At 57.7% G+C, this 18695-nt stretch overlaps 1 protein-coding gene across 2 annotated transcripts in view; it reads left to right on the top strand.

Moving 5' to 3' along the window:
* RNF144A (ring finger protein 144A) overlaps positions 1-18695 on the top strand; it is a 59677-nt gene that overhangs the window by 14506 nt on the left and 26476 nt on the right. The window contains exon 2 of one of the 2 annotated variants that reach the window (XM_087823317.1): positions 1152-1340. The exons of the other annotated variant lie outside the window; for it this stretch is intronic. The gene's annotated coding sequence lies outside the window, so the exon portion shown is untranslated. The remainder of the gene's footprint in view (positions 1-1151; positions 1341-18695) is intronic. 2 annotated transcript variants of the gene reach the window in all.

Consider the following 18695-nt stretch of genomic DNA (forward strand, 5'->3'; position numbering starts at 1 on the left):
CTTCTGTTCTATCTTAGACTCAACTCATGCCAAACCTGGAGGTCAAGCTCATTCGTCACTTAGGTGGATGACACCATATCATTTATTCCACGTGCGTGTCCCTCTTGATGGCGTTTAGGTAGCTTTACAGCGTTCTCGCCTGTGAAGTATGCTGCCAAGAACATGCTTTTCATTGCATGTTACATATTTTTGCCAGTACAGCCGTAGAGTAAATTCTCAAGGTGGCATATGTGGGTCCAAGGAGGTATGTGTAGTTCATGTTTTTATCTATTTCCAAGTAATTTTCCAAATGGCTTCCATTAGTATGCTCCTAAAAAAATAAACAGAAGTTTCTCTTCTACCCCAGTCAACAATATTGAATTTTTATTCAGCAATATTGATGTTTTAATCATTGCCAATCTGATAGGTGAAATATGGCATCTTTTTACTTCATTTCTTTCATTGCAAGGGAGGCCCAGCATTTTTTCAAATGTCTATGGGTTGACGTACATACACTTGGTGACAGAGATAAAATAACTTCTTTCATGCATGTTTCGCACCAGGCTGGCTTTGTCAGGTTATTTCAAACAGCCGAGGTTCTGTTCACACATTGATGTAGCTTCTCTGCTCACATCAGGGAGTGAGTTCATCAAGTTGTACTCGCAGGAGTGTGAAATCACGAGAGGCTCGCACTCCTACGAAATGAGAAACCTTGTCTGGGACCTGGGTTTCAGTTGACAAACAGCAGTGCTTTGATTTTTGAGTGGCTCGGTGGATAAGGCTGGGCCCGTAGAGATTCCTGCTCCGTCTGAACTCCTTGGGGGCAGGACCAGGTCTCATCGCCTCTGTGTCCTTCCCTGGCAGCATCTCAGCAGGTGGTCGGCGTGCAAGAGGAGGCCGGTAAACGGATGGATCGTTCCTGCAGGTGTTTCCTCTGACACCCACTCGGCGCATCCGTGGTGCTCTGCAGGGCCGGGCACTGCACACAGCAGGGCTCCCGGGGAGGGGGCAGGGCCAGGACCCAGCGCTCACAGCCTGGGCAGCCTTGTAAGCAGAGCACGCCAAGGGCGTTGAACCGGGGCAGCCACACCTCGCATTCAGCGCATTGGACCTATGCGTCCTCCCCCTGCAGTCCGCTGTCTGAGCCCCTGCGCCCCTCTCCTGTTTTCCAGGTGCCCAGTCCCCACTGACCGTGACCCGCTCTGTCCCCCGGAGAGGAGACCTCGTCCCACTTCTCAGCACCGGCAGGCGGGCATGAGGGGAGGAGCCAGCTGAGGTGGGCAGCGCACCTGGGCAGCAAACCCAGACACCGGGGCCCGGCCGGAAGACGGTCCCTCGCCTCCTCTCCGGGCTTCTCAGAGGTAACTTTGAATCTGGAAAATGAAAACTTGGAAACCTTCATTGCCGTCGTCTCGGTGGAGTCGCAGGCTGTTGGGGGGACCACAGAGGCCTGCTGGCTGGGTCTCTGCACCACCTAAGCCGCACCCTGTGAGCAGCCGCCTGGTGCAGGTCCCGGGAGGGACGCGAAGGCGGCCCTCGGCGTGTTCCCTTAGCTGTTAGGGCAATTATAGCCATCAACACCTTGTGAAGGTTTCCGCAGGGGCCTCCTCCACCGCTCGCCACAGCCTTCTGAGGTCTGTGTGGTCTCGTTCTGTAGACCAGGAAACAGGTTCAGCAGATCAAAGGCCTCACGGTTTCATTCATTCACCGGAACGTGTGCACCGAGCTCCTGGCTCGCCCGGCGCTCTCCTGACTCAGAGCACAGCAAGCGCACAGCCCGGCCGTCAGGAGATTCTAGGTCAGTGGGTGTGAGTGGAGGTGGGGAGGGGACAGGCACCGAGGGACCGGCCGTGTCCAGTCGGCAGCGTGGAGAAGCAGGTTACACCTTGTGCTAGGAGGCGTACACGGTGGAGTGTGCAGGGCCGGGGCAGGTCGTAGTTTTAAATGGAACGGTCAGCGAGGTCTCATTGAAAAGGTGATTTCATGCATTTACGGAGTTGTGGGGAGTCATTATTTCATGTTGGGAGCAAGAGTATTGTAGTGAGAAAGCAGGGGGTTGCAGCAGCCTCGAGTCCAGTCCCTGCACCCCAGGGTGCAGGAGGAGCCCCAGGAGGCAGTGGGGCTGGGCAGGGTCAGCAGGGAACAGGGGGTTGGGAGAGAGGCCCTCAGGGCCCTCAGGAGGCTGACCTCACCTGGCATCGCAGACTGTTGGGGGAATTCTAGGTTTTATGATGGGAAATCAGCCGAGGAGGAGGGACAGGATTTGCATTCCATTTTTTTAATTTAAAATATGTCTTTATTGATTTCAGAGCTAGGAAGGGAGAGGGAGAGAGAGAGAGAAACATTAGTGATGAGAGTCATTGATCGGCCGCCTCCTGCAGGCCCCCTGCTGGGGATCGAGCCCGCAACCCGGGCATGTGCCCTGACCGGGAATCGAACCCTGATCGCCTGGATCCTAGGTCGATGCTCCACCGCTGAGCCACGCCCGGCCGGGCCGCATCCCAACTTAATTAATAGGCTCGTCCCGCCTCTGCGTGGATGAGAGAGCGTGGGGGGGGGGGCTCGGAAGACCATTTCCAGGCATTAGGGAATCCACTGCAGTGGTTCAGATGGCAGATAACGGCGGCCTCTCTGCCGGCAGCTGGGGAAGGGGTGAGAGGTGGTCCCGTTCTGGGCGTAATTTGAAGACCCAGCCTGTAGCCTTCTGGCAGGATGGGTGTGGCATGAGAAGAAAAGTCTAGTGACAGCAAAGATTTCAGATTAAGTTGTCGCCACCCGAGAGGGGAAGTCTGCAGGTGGAGACGGTTCGGGTGCAGAGAGATCAGAAGCTCGGCTTTGAACACGTTGAGTTTGAGGTTAGGAGACACCCGAGGGATGCTGAGCGGGCGGTGACATCCGGGCCTGAGCGTTGAAGACAGTGACCTGAGCCGCACTTACGTCAGGAGTCATCGGCCAACGGGTGACATTTAAAGGAGTAAGATGGGATGGAATCCCAGTGAGAGGAAAGCTGTAAGGTTTGGGCCCCGGGACATTCCAGCTTCATGAGGGGACAGCAAAGGAGACCGGGAGGGAGCCACCCGAGAGGTGGGGGGAACCTAGCGTGGGGCGTCTCGGGAGCCCCTGAAGTCTTTCCGGAGGGTGGAGTGAGGAGCTGTGCTCAGTGTGCCGATGGGCCAGGTGACGTGAGGACCCGGAATTGGGTCTTGGATCAGCGCCCTGCGGGCCATTGGTGGCTTTGGCAGAAACAGTAAAATGCCATGTGGGCCCGGTGGCTACGGCAACAGGCCCAGCTGGTGTGGGCTCGGAGGGAAGAATCCGGGGGGGAGCCCGAGACACGGATTGCTGCCCCCTCTTCTGAGAAGCCCTGCTGCGGGGGCTGCGGGGTGGGGCGGGCGAGCCCAGGGCATTGCGTTTCCTTGGCAGCGGTTCCCGTGTCTCTGCAAGCTGAGGGGAGGAGGAGCGGGTGCCGTGGGAATGAGGGGTGCGGAAGTGGCTCTTGCGTGGGGGAGGGCGCGGGTGCGGTGTGCGGTGGGACGACGCGGGCAGCTCCTGGTGGGGAGGGACTGACCGGTGCGTGGGTGCCGGGCCTGTGGGACTCAGAGGAGGCGGCTCCGCAGTCGTCTTCTGGTGGCTTCTGTTTTCTTTGTGAAATGGGAAGAGAGTCACCAGCCGGGATGCCGTGGCCGAGGCGGGACTGAGTTTGTGGCGACACCCGGCCGCGGTGGCTCAGCGGTTGAGCATCGGCCTATGAACCAGGCGGTCACGGTTCGATTCCCGGTCAGGGCACGTGCCTGGGTTTCGGGCTCGATCCCCAGCGGGGGGCGTGCAGGAGGCAGCCGGTGAATGACTCTCTCATCATTGATGTTTCTCTCTCCCCCTCTCCCTTCCTCTCTCCGGAATCAATAAAGACGTATCTAAAAAATAAAGAAATCAAAGGGCCTGCGTGAGAAGTCTTCTCGAACCCTGACCATATGCTAATCTCACCCACGCGCCCCCCTGGTGATTCTGGGAACGCACTGTGGCTGTGTGACCGGCCGGCCTCGCTGCCGAGGCGGTCAGTCTGCAGCCGGTCGTCGCTGCGGGAGGGAGGACAGGGGGACACTGGCGTTTGAAGCTGCCGCTCCCAGCAGTCATGTCCTTGGGAACTCAGTGTGTTGGAAGCTCCTTTTAAACCTCCCTTGGACGGCTTAGGGTGGGTGCGTGTTTCTCCGCAGCGCGTTCACTGCTCCGGAGAGAGACCGAGTCTCCTGGGTGTGAGGAACACAGCACAGGAAACCGCCCGCGGCGGGCACGTGGGGCCGTGGGCTCCCCCCGTGTCCGCCACCCCCACCCATCTGTCTCCAGCAAATTCCAGCCGCGGTGAGATGGCTCCCTAGTGACAGAGGCTCCTGTTGGAGAGGCCAAGGCACCAGTGAGATTCCAGCACAAGCTCAGATGGTTTTACACCTTTAGGGTTTACAATGAGAAAGTCTCCGGGACAGAGGCCACCCCCAGGCACACCTATTTCTGTGATTGCGGGAGCTCCGTCTGAAAGATAGTTTTGTCCTGTTTGGTTTGGTTTCCTGGAGTGGAGAATGTCGTGGGTAAACAAAGAAATCTCTGAGTAGAAACACTCTCAGGGCCTTGGCCTTGAGTCAGCCTGGGGCCGGCGGCATCTGGGCCGCTGCAGCTCTGCTCCGGGCCCTGGAGTTTCAAGGCCAAGGTCGCTGAGGACTCCAACCGGAGCGGGACTTGCTCCGTTCCCAGGCCTCAGGGCGGCCCAGGGGGTTCAACCGGCAGTATTTTTAGAAACGGGAACTCCTCACGATGCTGCCCTGAGACGCTGTGGCTGCAGGTTCTGTGAAAATAAACCTTGACAACCACAGTTGCCACATTTGTCTCAGCTGCAGTTTCTCTGCGTTTTTATTTTTTGTTTTGAGAGCCTGGGTCGTTCTCATGTCTGTGCCGAGCCAGGCTGTGCTGTCCCGTCTCCCGAGGCGTCCTCGACGTTCCCACACTCCGGCTTCGGGCGGCTGGCGGCTGGGAGGACCGCAGCCCAGAGAAGGGGGCGCCCCCCCCCCCGGGGCAGGGCGGGTGCCTGCAGACGGAGCGAGCGGGGACGTTTACTGGGCATCTGTTATCTGCAAGGTCACGGTGCCTGGGCTGTGAGGGAGGAAAGAGGAAACAGGGCCGGCTTCTGCTTTTATCTTTTTCTCTCACGGGTGTGAACGGCGGATGTGGGTGCGGGACACAGCAGCACTGAGGCGAGGAGGGTGGGGGCCCAGAGCAGACGCCTCACCACCAAGGCCTGCAGAGCCTGCAGCGGGGAGGACGGGGGCAGAGGGGCAGGCAGGACCCTCAGAGCCCGCGGGCCTGACTCTCAGGGACTTGTGAAGGGCAGTGGCCGGATGAGAAAAACAAAAACCAGAGGGTGTTTTGGACCAATCTGACGAAAGCACTAAAGAGAGTGGAAACTTTCACCTGCCTGGTGCCCCCAGGTGCCTCCGTGTTGCTGCAGGCGACGGAGCTCCTTCCTTTTCAAGGCTGAACAACAGTCCGTTCTTCACACGCCACGGCCTCCTTGCTCGCTCATCTGTCCACGGACGCGGGTGTTTCCGTGTCAGCGACGGTGAATGCGCCGCAGTGAACTGGGGGCGCAGGCCTCTCTTCAAGTTAACGATTTTTTTTTTTAAATATATCTTTATTGATTTCAGAGAGAGGAAAGGAGAGGGAGAGAGAGAGAGAGAAACATCAATGATGAGAGAGTCATTGATCGAGCCCACAACCCGGGCATGTGCCCTGACCGGGAATTGAACCCCGATCGCCTGGATCCTAGGTCGACGCTTAACCACTGAGCCACGCCCGGCTGGGCAAGTTAACGATTTTGTTTCCTTGGGATATGTCCCCAGGAGTGGGATTGCCGGATCATGCCCTGGCTCCGTTTTTGATACTTTGAGGACCCTCCATGCTGCTGGCCGCAGGGCCTGCGCCAGCCTGCACCCCCGCCAGCCGCGCCACAGTTCCCTCTCCAGGGCCTCGCCAGCATCGGGGGTTTCCTGTCTGTCTGGGGACGGCCGTTCTGACGGTGTGAGGTGGTACTTGCTGAGGTTTCAGTTTGCCTCTCCCTGATGATGGGCGATGTTGAGCGCCTTCTCCTGTGCCTGTTGGCCGTCCGATGTCTCCTTTGGAGAAAGGTCTATTCAAGTCCTTTGCCCATTTTTCAGTTGGGCCAGTGAGAGGCGCTGTGGGTCGTGGGGCCAGATCAGCACGGACATTCGGAAGGTGGGAGTGGGGGACCCGGCCTCGCCGCTTCCTGCCCGGGAGCTCGGAAAGCGCTGACCTCCCAGGGCCCGGGTTCCTTCACTGTAAAGGGGATGACCGGATGCTCCCCTGCCGTCTGGACGGACGCACCTCCGAGGGGCGGATGCGCCTGAAGGGTGGGGACGTTCTTCCTAAGGCTCAGCAGCAATTGCATGTCAGTGACTCAAATATTTGTAGTGAAACAGCAGAGGTTTTAAAACTAAATGAATCATTTTATGCTAATTTTAGCTTGTAGTATAGAAAACCAAGAGTATACTCCTAGAAAAAGTGTAATTTAAGAAAACGGACTCACCAGGAAACAGGAGTTCAAGTAATTTTACAAGCCTTGGAAAAAACTCAATGAAGGGAGGTCTTCTGATAAGGAGACGACTAGGTCTTGTTTCTAGCTGCGTATTACCAAGACCGTCAAGGGCAGGCCATTCAAATCATACACAAAATCTTGCAAAGAATGGGGGGGGGAGTAAAAATAGGGGGGAAAACTCCCTCTAAATCCGACAAAGGCAGTTAAAGGAAAAATACAGGCCAACCTCACTCGTGAGTAAAGAAACAAAAATTTAAAACAAAATAAGAGCAAATGGAACCCAGATGTTCATCCGATGAGTTTTTAGGGAGAAAAAAAACAGCAACATACAGTTGGACGAGCTGGATGTATCCTGAGCCTACAGGTAGCCACAGGAGGGTGTCGCAAAGGAAAGAGGGACCCACGGCCACCCTAACGGCAGAACAGCCTTCGATGAAGCTCAACGTGCATTTGTGATTAAAAACGCAAACCTCAGCTCCGCGGAACAGAAGCCTATGGGAGCTTCGTAGCTCAGTGAGGGGCATTTGGACAAGAGGGGCAGCAGGCTTCCTTCTTGACTCAACTACGACACTCCTTCCAAAAACCGGGCCGGAGGAAAGCACAGCCTGTTCCCCGATTCCACAGGGCACCAGCTCCGACAGGAGGACGGGAAAGGTGTGTGAGAGTTGGAAAGGGCAACGATTCTTCCCTGCGCAACCAGAAAAGGTCCGAGTCATCACGAAGCTATAAGAATTCTAAGTTTGTATCCATCAAATAGCTTCAAAATATAAAAAACACACAAAAGTGGTACAGTTACGGACAAAATGACACATACACTCTCGTGCTCCCCGGGGCTCGGCCTCCCTCACCTCTGTGCGCCCCTGGGTGCGCTTTGTGTGGGCGCCTTCGGAGACACGGCCTCCTCGCTGAACCCTTGGGGTCTGTAGTACTTGCCCGGGGTTGTCTTCTCTTTCTCCAGTTATGCATTTTGCTTTAAATCCTATTTTGTTGGACACCTTTGTCTTGGCTGCGTTTCCCTGGATCACCTTTCTCCAGCCTTCGACTTCCACCCCTTTTAGGTTATGGTTTTACGCCTCCCAGCTTTAGGGCTCTTTCTCTTGGCTGTCAAATTTAACCCATTTATATTTCATGATCTTTAATAAATTAGGTTTTTTTTCTTTGGGTTACTTTTTTCTTTTTAAAAAAGTACATCTATGTCTCTTTGGATTCTTGGTGCATTTTCCCTCTGACCGTGTGGCAGTTACATATTATGGAATATATATATGTATATATACACCCTATTAGTAGGTACTGCGGGAGCTTTACCATGAATGCGGAAAGTCTAAAATAAACATGGTAGTCCGGCCGGGCGTGGCTCAGCAGTTGAGCATCGACCTAGGATCCAGCCGATCGGGGTTCGATTCCCGATCAGGGCACATGCCCGGGTTGCAGGCTCGATCCCCAGTCAGGGGTGTGCAGGAGGCGGCCGATCAATGACTCTCTCATCATTGATGTTTCTCTCTCTCTCCCCTCCTCTCTCTGAAATCAGTAAAGACATATTTAAAAAATTAAAAAAATAAATAAATAAACATCTTAGCTCCCCAGTCCTCAAAATAGACAAAAGCCTTAGACACCGTAACTGACTTAGATACTTACAAGGGAGGTGTGCTGGCTTATTGTTTTTAGTTCAGTATTTTTTAAAATTTTTTATTTTTAATCCTCTCCTGAGGGTATTTTTTTCCATTGGTTTTGAAAGAAAGTGGAAGGGAGGGAGTGGGGACCAAGAGGCAGAGGAGGGGAGAGAGAGACAGAGAGAGGGGAGAGAGACATCAGTGTGAGAGACGCATCAATTGGTTGCCTCCCGCACGTGCCCCGACCAGGGCCGGCAATCGAACCCGCAACTGAGGTACGTGCCCTTGACTGGAAATCGAACCCACGACACGTGGGTCTGAGCCAAACCAGCCAGGGCTCAATAGTGTATATATATATATTTTTTTAAAGAAACCTCTGTGTGCCGTGTTTTCCTCGGAGACCTGCGTTTCTAGCACACACAAGGGTTTCATTGTCAGACGTGTTTATTGGGTGTCCGAGGCGCTGGGCCAGATCCCAGTGGGGCAAGACCAGAAGCCTTTGCTCCTGAGCGCGTCCCTGTCAGGCAGTGGCCGTGCATCTCGACAGAGAACTTCGGCCTGAAGGAGGTCACGGGGCTGCCCGGGGACAGCAGTGTCCACAGTTATTTTGGGGAGGTAGCAGTCAGGGACCCTTTCCTCAGAGAAGCCTGTGGGAGCCTGACGTTTCAAAATAAATACAAGTCAGCAGAGGCTCAGATTGGCTTGGACAACCTGAGACATGCCCCACCTGGCCCCAGGTAAAGTCAGGGAACCTCGGAACCCACAAAAAGCCCTCTGCGCTTAACCCCCGCCTTTCAGCAGAAGAGAAACGGGCAGCCCCCAGGGCCCTCGGGTGGCTGAGGCTGGACCAGAATTCAGGTCTTCGTGGCCTCTTCTTGGCGCTCCTGCCGCCAAACAGCTCTTTTCTACTCCAGGGAGAGGTGCTCTTCTGTCAGGAGAGACTCATTTAGGAGGTAATTCGCCCATTTCCACCCGTAATAATTTCCCTTTTTTCTGGAGCGTGTCCAGACGTTTTGCTTGGGTGTCTTCGTAAGGCCCGGCCCTGGGTCTGCTGCCAGCGTCCTTCGCGGCCTCGGGGATGGTGGAAAGGCCCGTCGAGTGTCCGGTGACAGGGCTATTGTGACTCGAAGCCTCGTTTCAGTCCCTGTCTGTTGTGGGCGTCAGGCCCCGTGCTGGTCTCGGTGCTGGTCACGGAGGGATGGAGTCTTCCAAGCAGACAGACCACATGCTATTTCTGTAAATTTCCAAAGCCCCTCCCTGTCCACCTCTCCAACCGCACGCGGAGTAGGAAGTGTGCTGGCAGCTAAAATGGGCTCCCTTAAATGCCAGCTAAATTCAGAGTGAGTACCAGACCCACACAGCTCCTGGTTCCCAGGGAAGCTGTAAAAATGTCACGCGGCGTGGGTCCCCGGGGTCCTCTGACAAGGAGGCGATCCCTCCGAACCTGTCTGAGGCTTGTGGGGGGTTCCAGATTAGCCCAGATCACATGCTGGGGGTGGGTCTGATTCCTAGGGGATTGTGTCTGAACCCAGGAGTTTCGGCTGCTGCCTGGCAAATTCCTTTCTTGTTTCTGTTTTCCTGGGTCAAGACGCCCAGTAAATGCCGTTTATTTCCTATAAGTTCTTTGAGGGTGGCCCCTTCCTTAATCGCCTCAGTGTCCTCTGGGTCTGGCACCTGGTAGGTGCAGAAATAGTGGTGAGCCCGGCCGGTGTGGCTCAGTTGGTTGAGTGTCGTCTCATGCACCGAGGGCTTGCAGGTTCGATTCCTGGTCAGGGCACATGCTCCCATTAGGAGGTGTAGGAGGTGGCTTGGCTTTTGTTCCGCTAGAGAAGTTGAGTTGGAGCAATTTCCCTGAGTCCCAAATACTTTTCATCAGGTTAGTGAGAACGGCCAGGATGTGACACGGAAAGTGACGGGCAAACCCATCAGAGAGGAGACGCAGCCAGCCCTGAGTGTGAGGAGAAAGCCGTCCCAACTCGGGGTGGATGGTGACAGGGTGACTGAAGCTGGCAGACCTGGTCCTCTCCCCGCCTGCCACGCAACGCTTCTCTCAGGCCTTGGCTTCCTCACCTGTGAAAGGAGAGGCCATGCGGAGATGTCTGCAAAGGTGTGGCCGAGTGTGGCTGTGCTGCAGCAAGGTGTGGCCGGGTGTGGCTGTGCTGCAGAGCTGTGGCTGGGTGTGGCTGTGCTGCAGAGCCGTGGCCGGGTGTGGCCGTGCTGCAGAGCCGTGGCCGGGTGTGGCCGTGCTGCAGAGCCGTGGCCCGGTGTGGCCGTGCTGCAGAGCCGTGGCCGGGTGTGGCCGTGCTGCAGAGCCGTGGCCCGGTGTGGCCGTGCTGCAGAGGTGTGGCCGGGTGTGGCCGTGCTGCAGAGCCGTGGCCGGGTGTGGCCGTGCTGCAGAGCCGTGGCCGGGTGTGGCCGTGCTGCAGAGCCGTGGCCCGGTGTGGCCGTGCTGCAGAGGTGTGGCCGGGTGTGGCCGAGTGTGGCCGTGCTGCAGAGCCGTGGCCGGGTGTGGCCGTGCTGCAGAGCCGTGGCCGGGTGTGGCCATGCTGCAGAGCCGTGGCCGGGTGTGGCCGTGCTGCAGAGCCGTGGCCGGGTGTGGCTGTGGTGCAGAGCTGTGGCCGGGTGTGGCCGTGTGTACCTTTGCTCCTGACAGGCGCCTTGCTGCGGGGTGTCGGGAGCAGCTTCCACCTTCCCACGTGGTGTGTTTACTTCCTGAGCCTGGAAGGAGAGTCCCGGGGAGGAGAGTGCTGGCTGCGCATTACGCTGACCTTGGCAGGGACGGCTCGTGTGAAGTCATCGCTCCACGTGATGCCAGTTAAGGGCTGTGTGTGTGTGTGTTTTGACATTGAAAAAAGTTTTCAAAAAATCCTGCTCTCTTATCTGAAACAGACCTGCCCCTGGATGTCCTTCCAGCGTTGTGAATTTATCATTTGTCTTCTTTATGACTTTTCTTGCATTTTCCCTTGAACATCCCGTGATGCATTTGCATTTGGAAAGGAAGGAACAAGTGCTTTCCCTAGTTCTCGGCTGGCGTGGGGTCAGCCGGGTTCTCGCCGCACGCCCTCGCCTCACCGAGAGGTTGGATGCTTCGCAGGAATTCGATTCCTATCCAGTTACGTTCCTGCCCTTACTTGTACTCAGATGTTAAAATGATAGCTTCTGCAGCGCAGATCTGACCAGGCAGAAACAGGTTATTTTCCGAGGGGGGGGAGGTGTTTGACCTTCGAGGTCGAATTCCTATGAAAGGGCATTTTCTGTCCTAGAAAGCTAACGGTGCCCTTGGACCTAATCTCTGCGCACCTGCAAGGCTCCACGAGGGGAGGCTTTTGGGGGCCCACAGGTGTTTGACATAGATTCAGCCTCCGTGGAGGTGTCAGTGGGCTTGGAGAGGGAGCCCAGCCTGCTAAGGCCACCACTCGAATTTTATTTCAAGAGACACACGACCCTGAGAAACGGAAATTCCGACCAGGGGACCTTACTGCGGGCGGCTCCCGCGAGGTCACGTGTCCCTCTCCGGCACGAGGCTGTGACTTCTCATCACTGTCTGGTCCTTCTGCCCGGCTTCTCTTTCCTCTCACATAGAAACGTCCTTCTGATCTCTAAACTCAACCCAGAGGGCGCCTCCTCCATGAAGCCTTCCAGGTGAGGCCGGCTGGAGGTGCTGCGTCCTGCCTGGAGCTCCTGGCCGTCCCCGGCATTGTGCCAACCGTGTCAGCCGTGGTGTCTGACGGGCACGTGGAGAGCTCCTGTTATTTACTAAATCCACGTACGATTCAGTGTGACCTGTTTCACCGTCCGAGGTTCCGCGCCGGTCAGGTCAGGGTAGCAGGTGTCCCACGGACTGCGGAGATGGCCGCGCTACCTGGAACAGCTGAAGCTTCCAGCGCTGGGCGGCCGGCGGAGCGTAACTTCTCGCTCGTGCTGTTATTTTACACTTGCCTTATTTTATCAACTACACCGGCAGCTTCCTGGGACCGCGTCCCGCCTTGCCCGGTGCCCAGCACTGGCCCCCACACAGGAACCCCCCCGGCCCCCAAACACCACAACCCCACACTCGGCGCTAGAGAAGGTGTCTGCCCAGCGCCCGCTTGCCGTGTGCCCCGTCCCAAGCGGCAGCTGATTCGCCCGCTACCTAAACAACTATGTTTAGTAAGAAATCCAGTTGCCTGTGAGAGTCTGATCCTGACAGATAGGTCAGAGCCGCTCTGGAACGTTTTCAGACTGAGGCTCTTCTCCAAACGTCGGATGTTTTCTTTCCCTCCCGGCCCGGAGCAGAAACAGAAAGGCCGTAGCCGGCCTGGAGCCCGACGGTGTCTGGCTGGTTGGTAGTCCTGGCTTCAGTCCTCCCAGGACCTGAAAAGGCTCGGCTCTGAGGTTTGTTTTGGGAGACGGGTCAATCGCCAAACAGCAAAAATATCCCCAGAAGCCTATTATGAAAAGACTGTTTTAAGGTAGAAGTTAATAGGAGCTGCGTTCCTTTTCCGTGGCAGCCTCGCGCCTGGACTGCAGGACGTCCCGGTAGGAGAGGGTGAGTGACTGACGGGGAGGCTGTTTTGTTTTTCTGTTGTTGTTTTTAATATTTTTATTGATTTTTAGAGAGAGGAAGGGGGAGAGAAACATCTGAGTGAGAAACATCCATTGGCTGCCCCGTGCACGGCCCTGCGGGGGACTGAGCCCGCGGCCGGGCAGGCGCCCTGACTGGGAATCGAACCAGCGACCTTTCGGTGCACAGACAATGCTCAGCCACTGAGCCGCACCAGCCAGGGCTGGAGAGGCCGTTTGGAGGTGCTCTGGAGGATCTCCGTTCGTCCAGATGATGTTAGCCGGGCGGGTGCTCTGCGAGGAGGACACTCGGGGTGGTGGTCGGGCGTCTCGTGCACAGAGGACCCGCAGCTGTTGCGGTGCCCAGGTCCCTCGGGCAGGCCTCCGGCTCCACGTCTGGGTGTTGCCACCTGGAAGCTTCTGTCCTTTGCGCGTCTGGGGTTGTGTCTCCCACAGACGGCTTTTCCCAAAGCGACCCCACTTTGTTGACTTGTCAGTGGCCTCGGGAGTTTTTATAGCCCCGAACTCGAGGCATTTGGGAGCCACCTCTGTCTGCTCCTTCCTCCCCGGCCATCGTCCGCCCCGAGACGTCCTCCATGCCCGTGACTCCCCGCCTTGTCCCCGCGCTCGCTCTGAGTGAGCTTCATCTCCGTTCACACGCGCGTCATAGCAGAGCCTGCCCCATGTCGGTGCATTTGTGTTTCCTCTGATGAGAGTCCGATTTATCTGACAAACGACCGCAGATCAAGCTTTGAGAGTGTTACGGGAGCCACGTAATTCCTCGTCCACAGGACACGGCTCGCTTGTCGCCTTCCACGGGATGTGTCCAGGAAGCACAGAGCTGGGCGCTGGGCTCTGAGCAGGAGAATGGGAGACCCTGGTCTGTTAGGACTCTGAGGCCCCCACCCCACCGCTGCCCCTTTGGCGCCCGCTGGCCCGCGGTGGGCACTGTGTCCCTCTGCCCCGCAGCTCTCTCTGTGAGGCGTCCCTCGGCCTACGGGCTGCGAGCCTGGAGATGAGCCCCTGCCCTGCAGCAGGTCGGCGAATGGGGGACACAGGTGGGAGACAGCAGCCCCGGCCTCGCCTCTGGGGACGGGGTTGCGATGAGCAGGGTGCGACGCAGGTCCCCGGGCGGTTCAGGTCCAGTCCCGTGAACCGCAGCGGCGATCCTCAGGAGGAATCCGCAGTGGCGGCTTTCACTGCCCGCCTCCCCTCGCGCGTCTGTGAGTGTTCCCTGGGACCCCGGGTCTCGGGTCAGCCTCTGGGGAAGCGGGGAAGGTGCTTCCGCGGGCTTCTCTTTCCCCGTGTGCCAAGCGAGGGAGCCCGAGAGCGGGCGCGGAGAATCAGGCGGGTTGGAGGCCGGGAGGCGCTGCTGTGCTCCGAGCACTGGCACACTTGGGGCCGCTGTCTCCCACCCGGGTCCCCCATTCGCAGACCCTACCGAGTCTTGGCGGCCTCCCGTGAGCATTTCAGGGAACTCCGATGTTTTCCGCGAGTGGGTCACCGGGCGCAGTGAGCCGTTGGCACCGACGCAGCAGGGAGACGGCTCCCCGTGGAAGGGCTCGCTATTCTGCGAGCGGGCGTCCTGGTCGCCCTTCAGTCCCGAGCTCCCTCCAGGCCGCCGTGAGTCCGCCCCAGGGCGCTGCAGCAGTGACACGGAGCCGAGTGAAATTCTACAGGAAGACGGAACGTAATCGATTGAGGCGACATTCTGCCAGGAGAGGTGGCGGGGGCCGGGAGCACCGCACTCGCCGTCGGCGGCCAGCCCGCCCTCGCCCACCCCGACTGTGCCCCTGCGTCCGCTCGTCCCCCCTTCGGCCCCTCCGAGAAGCCGGGAACACACGTGTCCTGGACCCCCGGCTCTCCTTACTCATGCAGCACCGCCAGCTGACCCACAGTCGCACGTGCTGGCCCAGGGCGTGTGTATTTTATTTCGGAGCCCAGAGAGCGCTGAGGACACGGGAGCGCGCCAGGTCGGAATTCGTGCCAGAACCAACGCTGGCAGCACGGCCGGCGAGCCAGTGACCAGTCAGCCCTCAGCCAGGGCAAACCCGGCTCCCCTGGATTTATTCTGGGAACTCGGCAGGCGGCTCCCGTGATGGAAACGTGTCCCGCGGCCGCGGCGGTAATGAGGGCTCCGTGCTCCTGCGCAGGGCTCCTGGTGCTGAAGACGCGCCTCGCGTCCGCCAGCCTGTCCCCGGCCCGGGGGACAAACACGGTTGACAAATAGTCATCTTCGCCAGCTTTCAGAAAAAACATCTCAAATTACCTGTAAATTTGTTCGCAAATCCACGTGGCCAGGATGGCGAGAGAAGGAAGTGATCTCTTCTCCAGGACAAAGAAGACGCTTCCAACCTGGTGGGTTTGCTGTCGGGCCTGGGCGCTGGGCGAACCGTCCTCCGGCACCGGGATGGGTGGCCCCTTGCCCTGTCCTCTGTGCCGCTGTCTGAATCTATCCCACTTCCGTGCAGCAAGCGTGTGAGGCCGGCAGATTCCTGTCGGCCAGGTGAGGTCTCAGGCTCAGGGACGCGGTCGCCCTGGCATCGGGGGGGCCTCGGGTACTCTGCCCTCTGGCTCGGGACTGCCACCACCTCGCCTGTGACAGCCGCTTCCAGGGAAGGTGCGCTGCGTGTGACGGTGACGGCTGTGGCCCCCCAGCACGGTGTCACCTCTGCGCACGTATTCAGTCCTCACTGCAGCCCTCGGAGGCCGGCGCTGTTGGGGGTGAGCTGTGTCCCCCAGACTCACAGGTCCCAACCCAGGACCTCAGATGTGCACGTATTTGGCGATAGGGCCTTCACCGAGGGTCCAATTGAAAGGGGGTCATTAGAGGGGGCGCTCTAACCCCCATCACAGGTGTTGTCATAAAAAGGGGAACTTCGGAGACAGAGACACGCAAACAGCCTGTTTCGGTTCTTGTGAACTGGGTGCAGTTTGCTTTCTGGTCTTTTCTTGCTGGTTTGCAAACAGAAGGGCTTGCAGCCTGCTCAGGAGCCCTGGGCGCGGGAGGAGCGGGCTCATTTCCCTCCCTGCAGGTCCCCGGGGAGGAGCGGCCCCTCCTCCGGGCCCAGGGCCTCGTGCAAGTAGCAGCCAACCGTCCGGCAGCTGCCCAGGCCTGAACCCACCCACGTCCCTGGAAGCCAGACCACAGCAGCGGTGGAGAGGATCCTAAATTCGCTGGCCCCCTCCCCCTCCCCGTCTTCCCCTTCCCCGCGTCCAGGCCTGGGTCGTGGGCGCAGGCCCCTCGCGGTCAGGGACTGAGAGTCCGAAACGCCGCCATCCTCTGGTTCATTTGTCAAACTCTGGGACACAACTCCCCCCGGCTCCGGGAGGGATGTTGCATAACCTCCCATTTCACCCCCGCTCACCTTCTCGGCTGCACATGTTTTCCTGTGTTTCTCATTTACTTTCCCCTTTCACAAGAATTTTTTGAGTGGGCTGGGCTGAGTGGAAACAGCCCCGGTTGGCTGCTTCGGTGGACCCGCTGCTATTTCTTGGAAGGGGAATGTGGGATTAGGTTCCCGGGGCAAACCCTTTCCCTTCCCAGCCCCGCCGCCCCTTTCCTGGCCTCTAGTTTGTATGAGCCGTTTTACCGATAGATCGGCCGCTTGCTGCAGGGGTGTTTTGCGACCTCGAGTGATGAGGCCGATGGCTGTGTCCAGTCCCGGGCGGGGGCCCTGAACACACCGCGGAGGCCAAGGTCAGGATCCCAGTCCTGCGCTGTGTCCCAGCCCAGCCCGGCTTGGATTGTTTGTAAACTGTTGGTGTTTGAAACGAGACCGCAGTGACTAACCTCGTGCCCTGGTCGCAGGCCGGAGGTGGGGTTTCTGGGTCAGTGGGTAAATGTAGGTAAAGTTTTGTAGCTATTCACAAACCCCAACCAATGGGGCAGGAGAGTGACCATCGACCCCCGGCGGCACCGGGAGCGTTTTTTTCCCACCAAATTTCTGGGCGTTTGCCAGCTGGATAGCTGAGGAGGTGGTGTCTGGTGCGGTTGGTCTTCGCTCCCCGTCTCGTGGTTCCTGGATTGGGGGCCTTTTTCTTTTCTTGTGAACTGTCTCTTGGTTTTTTGGATCATTTAAAAAAAATATGTTTTTATCGATTTCAGAGAGAGGAAGGGAGAGGGGGAGAGAGAGGAACATGGATGAGAGAGTCATCGATCGGCTGCCTCCTGCTGGGGATCGAGCCCGAAACCCGGGCCTGTGCCCCGACCGGGAATCGAACCAGCGACCTCTTGGTTCATGGGTGGAGGCTCAGGGGCCGCCCCAGCCTGGCTTTTTTTAAAATCAGTTTTCTATTGAATTCTTGCTCTTTTATCCCCCAGTTTCTAAAACTCTGTTTTAAGGAGATTAACTCTTTGGGATCTTTTTTTCTCTTCATTTTGTTTATTTATTTTTACTTTCCTTGGCCTTGCAGAAGTCTTTGAACTTTATATAAAAGGAGGAAATATTGCAGGAAAAAGGTAATTTCTCCTCGATCAATCAGACAGCGATTTTACGAGTGTGGTGTTACCCTCCCTGTGTCGGCAGCGGCTGGCGGGCGTGTCGTTTCTATACTCTGCTTCCCACCCTCCAGAATCAGATCCCGAAGCCCCTGGTTGAAACGGCAGGTCACTCTGTGGTCACACGTCCCGTTTTCCTGCTCTCCCTGCTCGGATACCCCGTTTCAGAGGTTACGTGTGTGCACTTAGCGCTTCTTAATATTACAGAAAAGACTGTTGTGAACGATTCCCTGCTCCCGCTTTTTTATCCTGTGGGTAAATTCCCAGGAAAAGGGTTTACCTGACCCAAGAATTTAAACATTTTAGGCCCCTGATAAATATCGCCCGTTGCCGCTCAAAAGCCTCCTGTCGCCTACGCCCAGAGCCGCATGTGTTCCTTAGTTTCTCCAGGACTGTAACCAAGTCATCATTCCTCAGAAAGTGTCCCATCGATCCCCAGGCAGAGAAGGAGCCTTGTCATTCACCACGTGACCGAATCAGGGAGCCGGGGAGACGCGCCGAGGTCGGAGCCAGCCGAGGGCAGGCCTGGGCCAGAGGCCAGTGTCCCGGTCCCCAGGAGGGGAAAGCAGGCGGGGCTCCCACAGGGGCTCCCCCCAGCGCACGGGGCTGCACGTGGGTCTTCAGACAAGTTTCACAGGAATCTGTTGGGCCAACAGGAGCATTTTTATTCCACTGCAGAGAAAGTCACACCCAGTGGCTCATGGTTGTCGAGCCACCTGCTGGGTAAATACTCTCCCCATCGAGCACCGTCTGCCAGGTATCGCCCAAGCCTTGTACCAGGCAGGTGATGTCGCACGGGCATGAACCGCTTGCTCCCGGCACCAGGAAGCTTCTCGCGCAGTAGAGGGGTGACCCCGGCACGGCGCCCCCCCAGCCTTTGCCCGGGCGGTGAGTTTGGAACGTGGAGTGAGCGATGCTGACCTGCTTCTGTGAATAGGCCCTTCTCTGCGCCAGGGCCCGTTGGCCGGACGTGGTGCCGTCACTCCACGCAGTGATTCTCGAGTGGCTTCTGTGCGCACTTTGGACGCAAGGGTGAGCAAAACAGGTGACGATCGCTGCCCTCGAGGAGCGTCCCTTCTGACAGGTGAACACGATAAGGTTGTGAAACGGCAGACGGGTCGTGCCGAACAGGGCAGGAAGGAGTGGAAGGGCGATGAGAGGTGTCGGTGGGAGTGGGCGAGGAGCTTGCCTGTAACGAGCGTCACCAGGGAGTCACTGGGAGTCACGGAGCTGGGAGACCTGATGAAACTGTGTCGTGGCTGCATGCAGGTGTCTGGGGACCCACAGCCCCCGGCCCCCACCCCTTATTGCCTTTGCCCTGGCGGTGAGCAGGCCAGGGGAGGCGGGGAAGCTTGGGCACGGCAGGGCCAGGTGCCCGTGGTCCCCGCAGCCCCGGAGAACGTGCGCCTGCTCCTCTCTGGACTGACAGGTGCTCTTGGGGGTGTCAGAGCCCGTGGTAACC

This window comes from Miniopterus natalensis, chromosome 13 (assembly GCF_054644295.1).
Source record: "Miniopterus natalensis isolate mMinNat1 chromosome 13, mMinNat1.hap1, whole genome shotgun sequence".
Lineage (NCBI taxonomy): Eukaryota > Metazoa > Chordata > Mammalia > Chiroptera > Miniopteridae > Miniopterus > Miniopterus natalensis.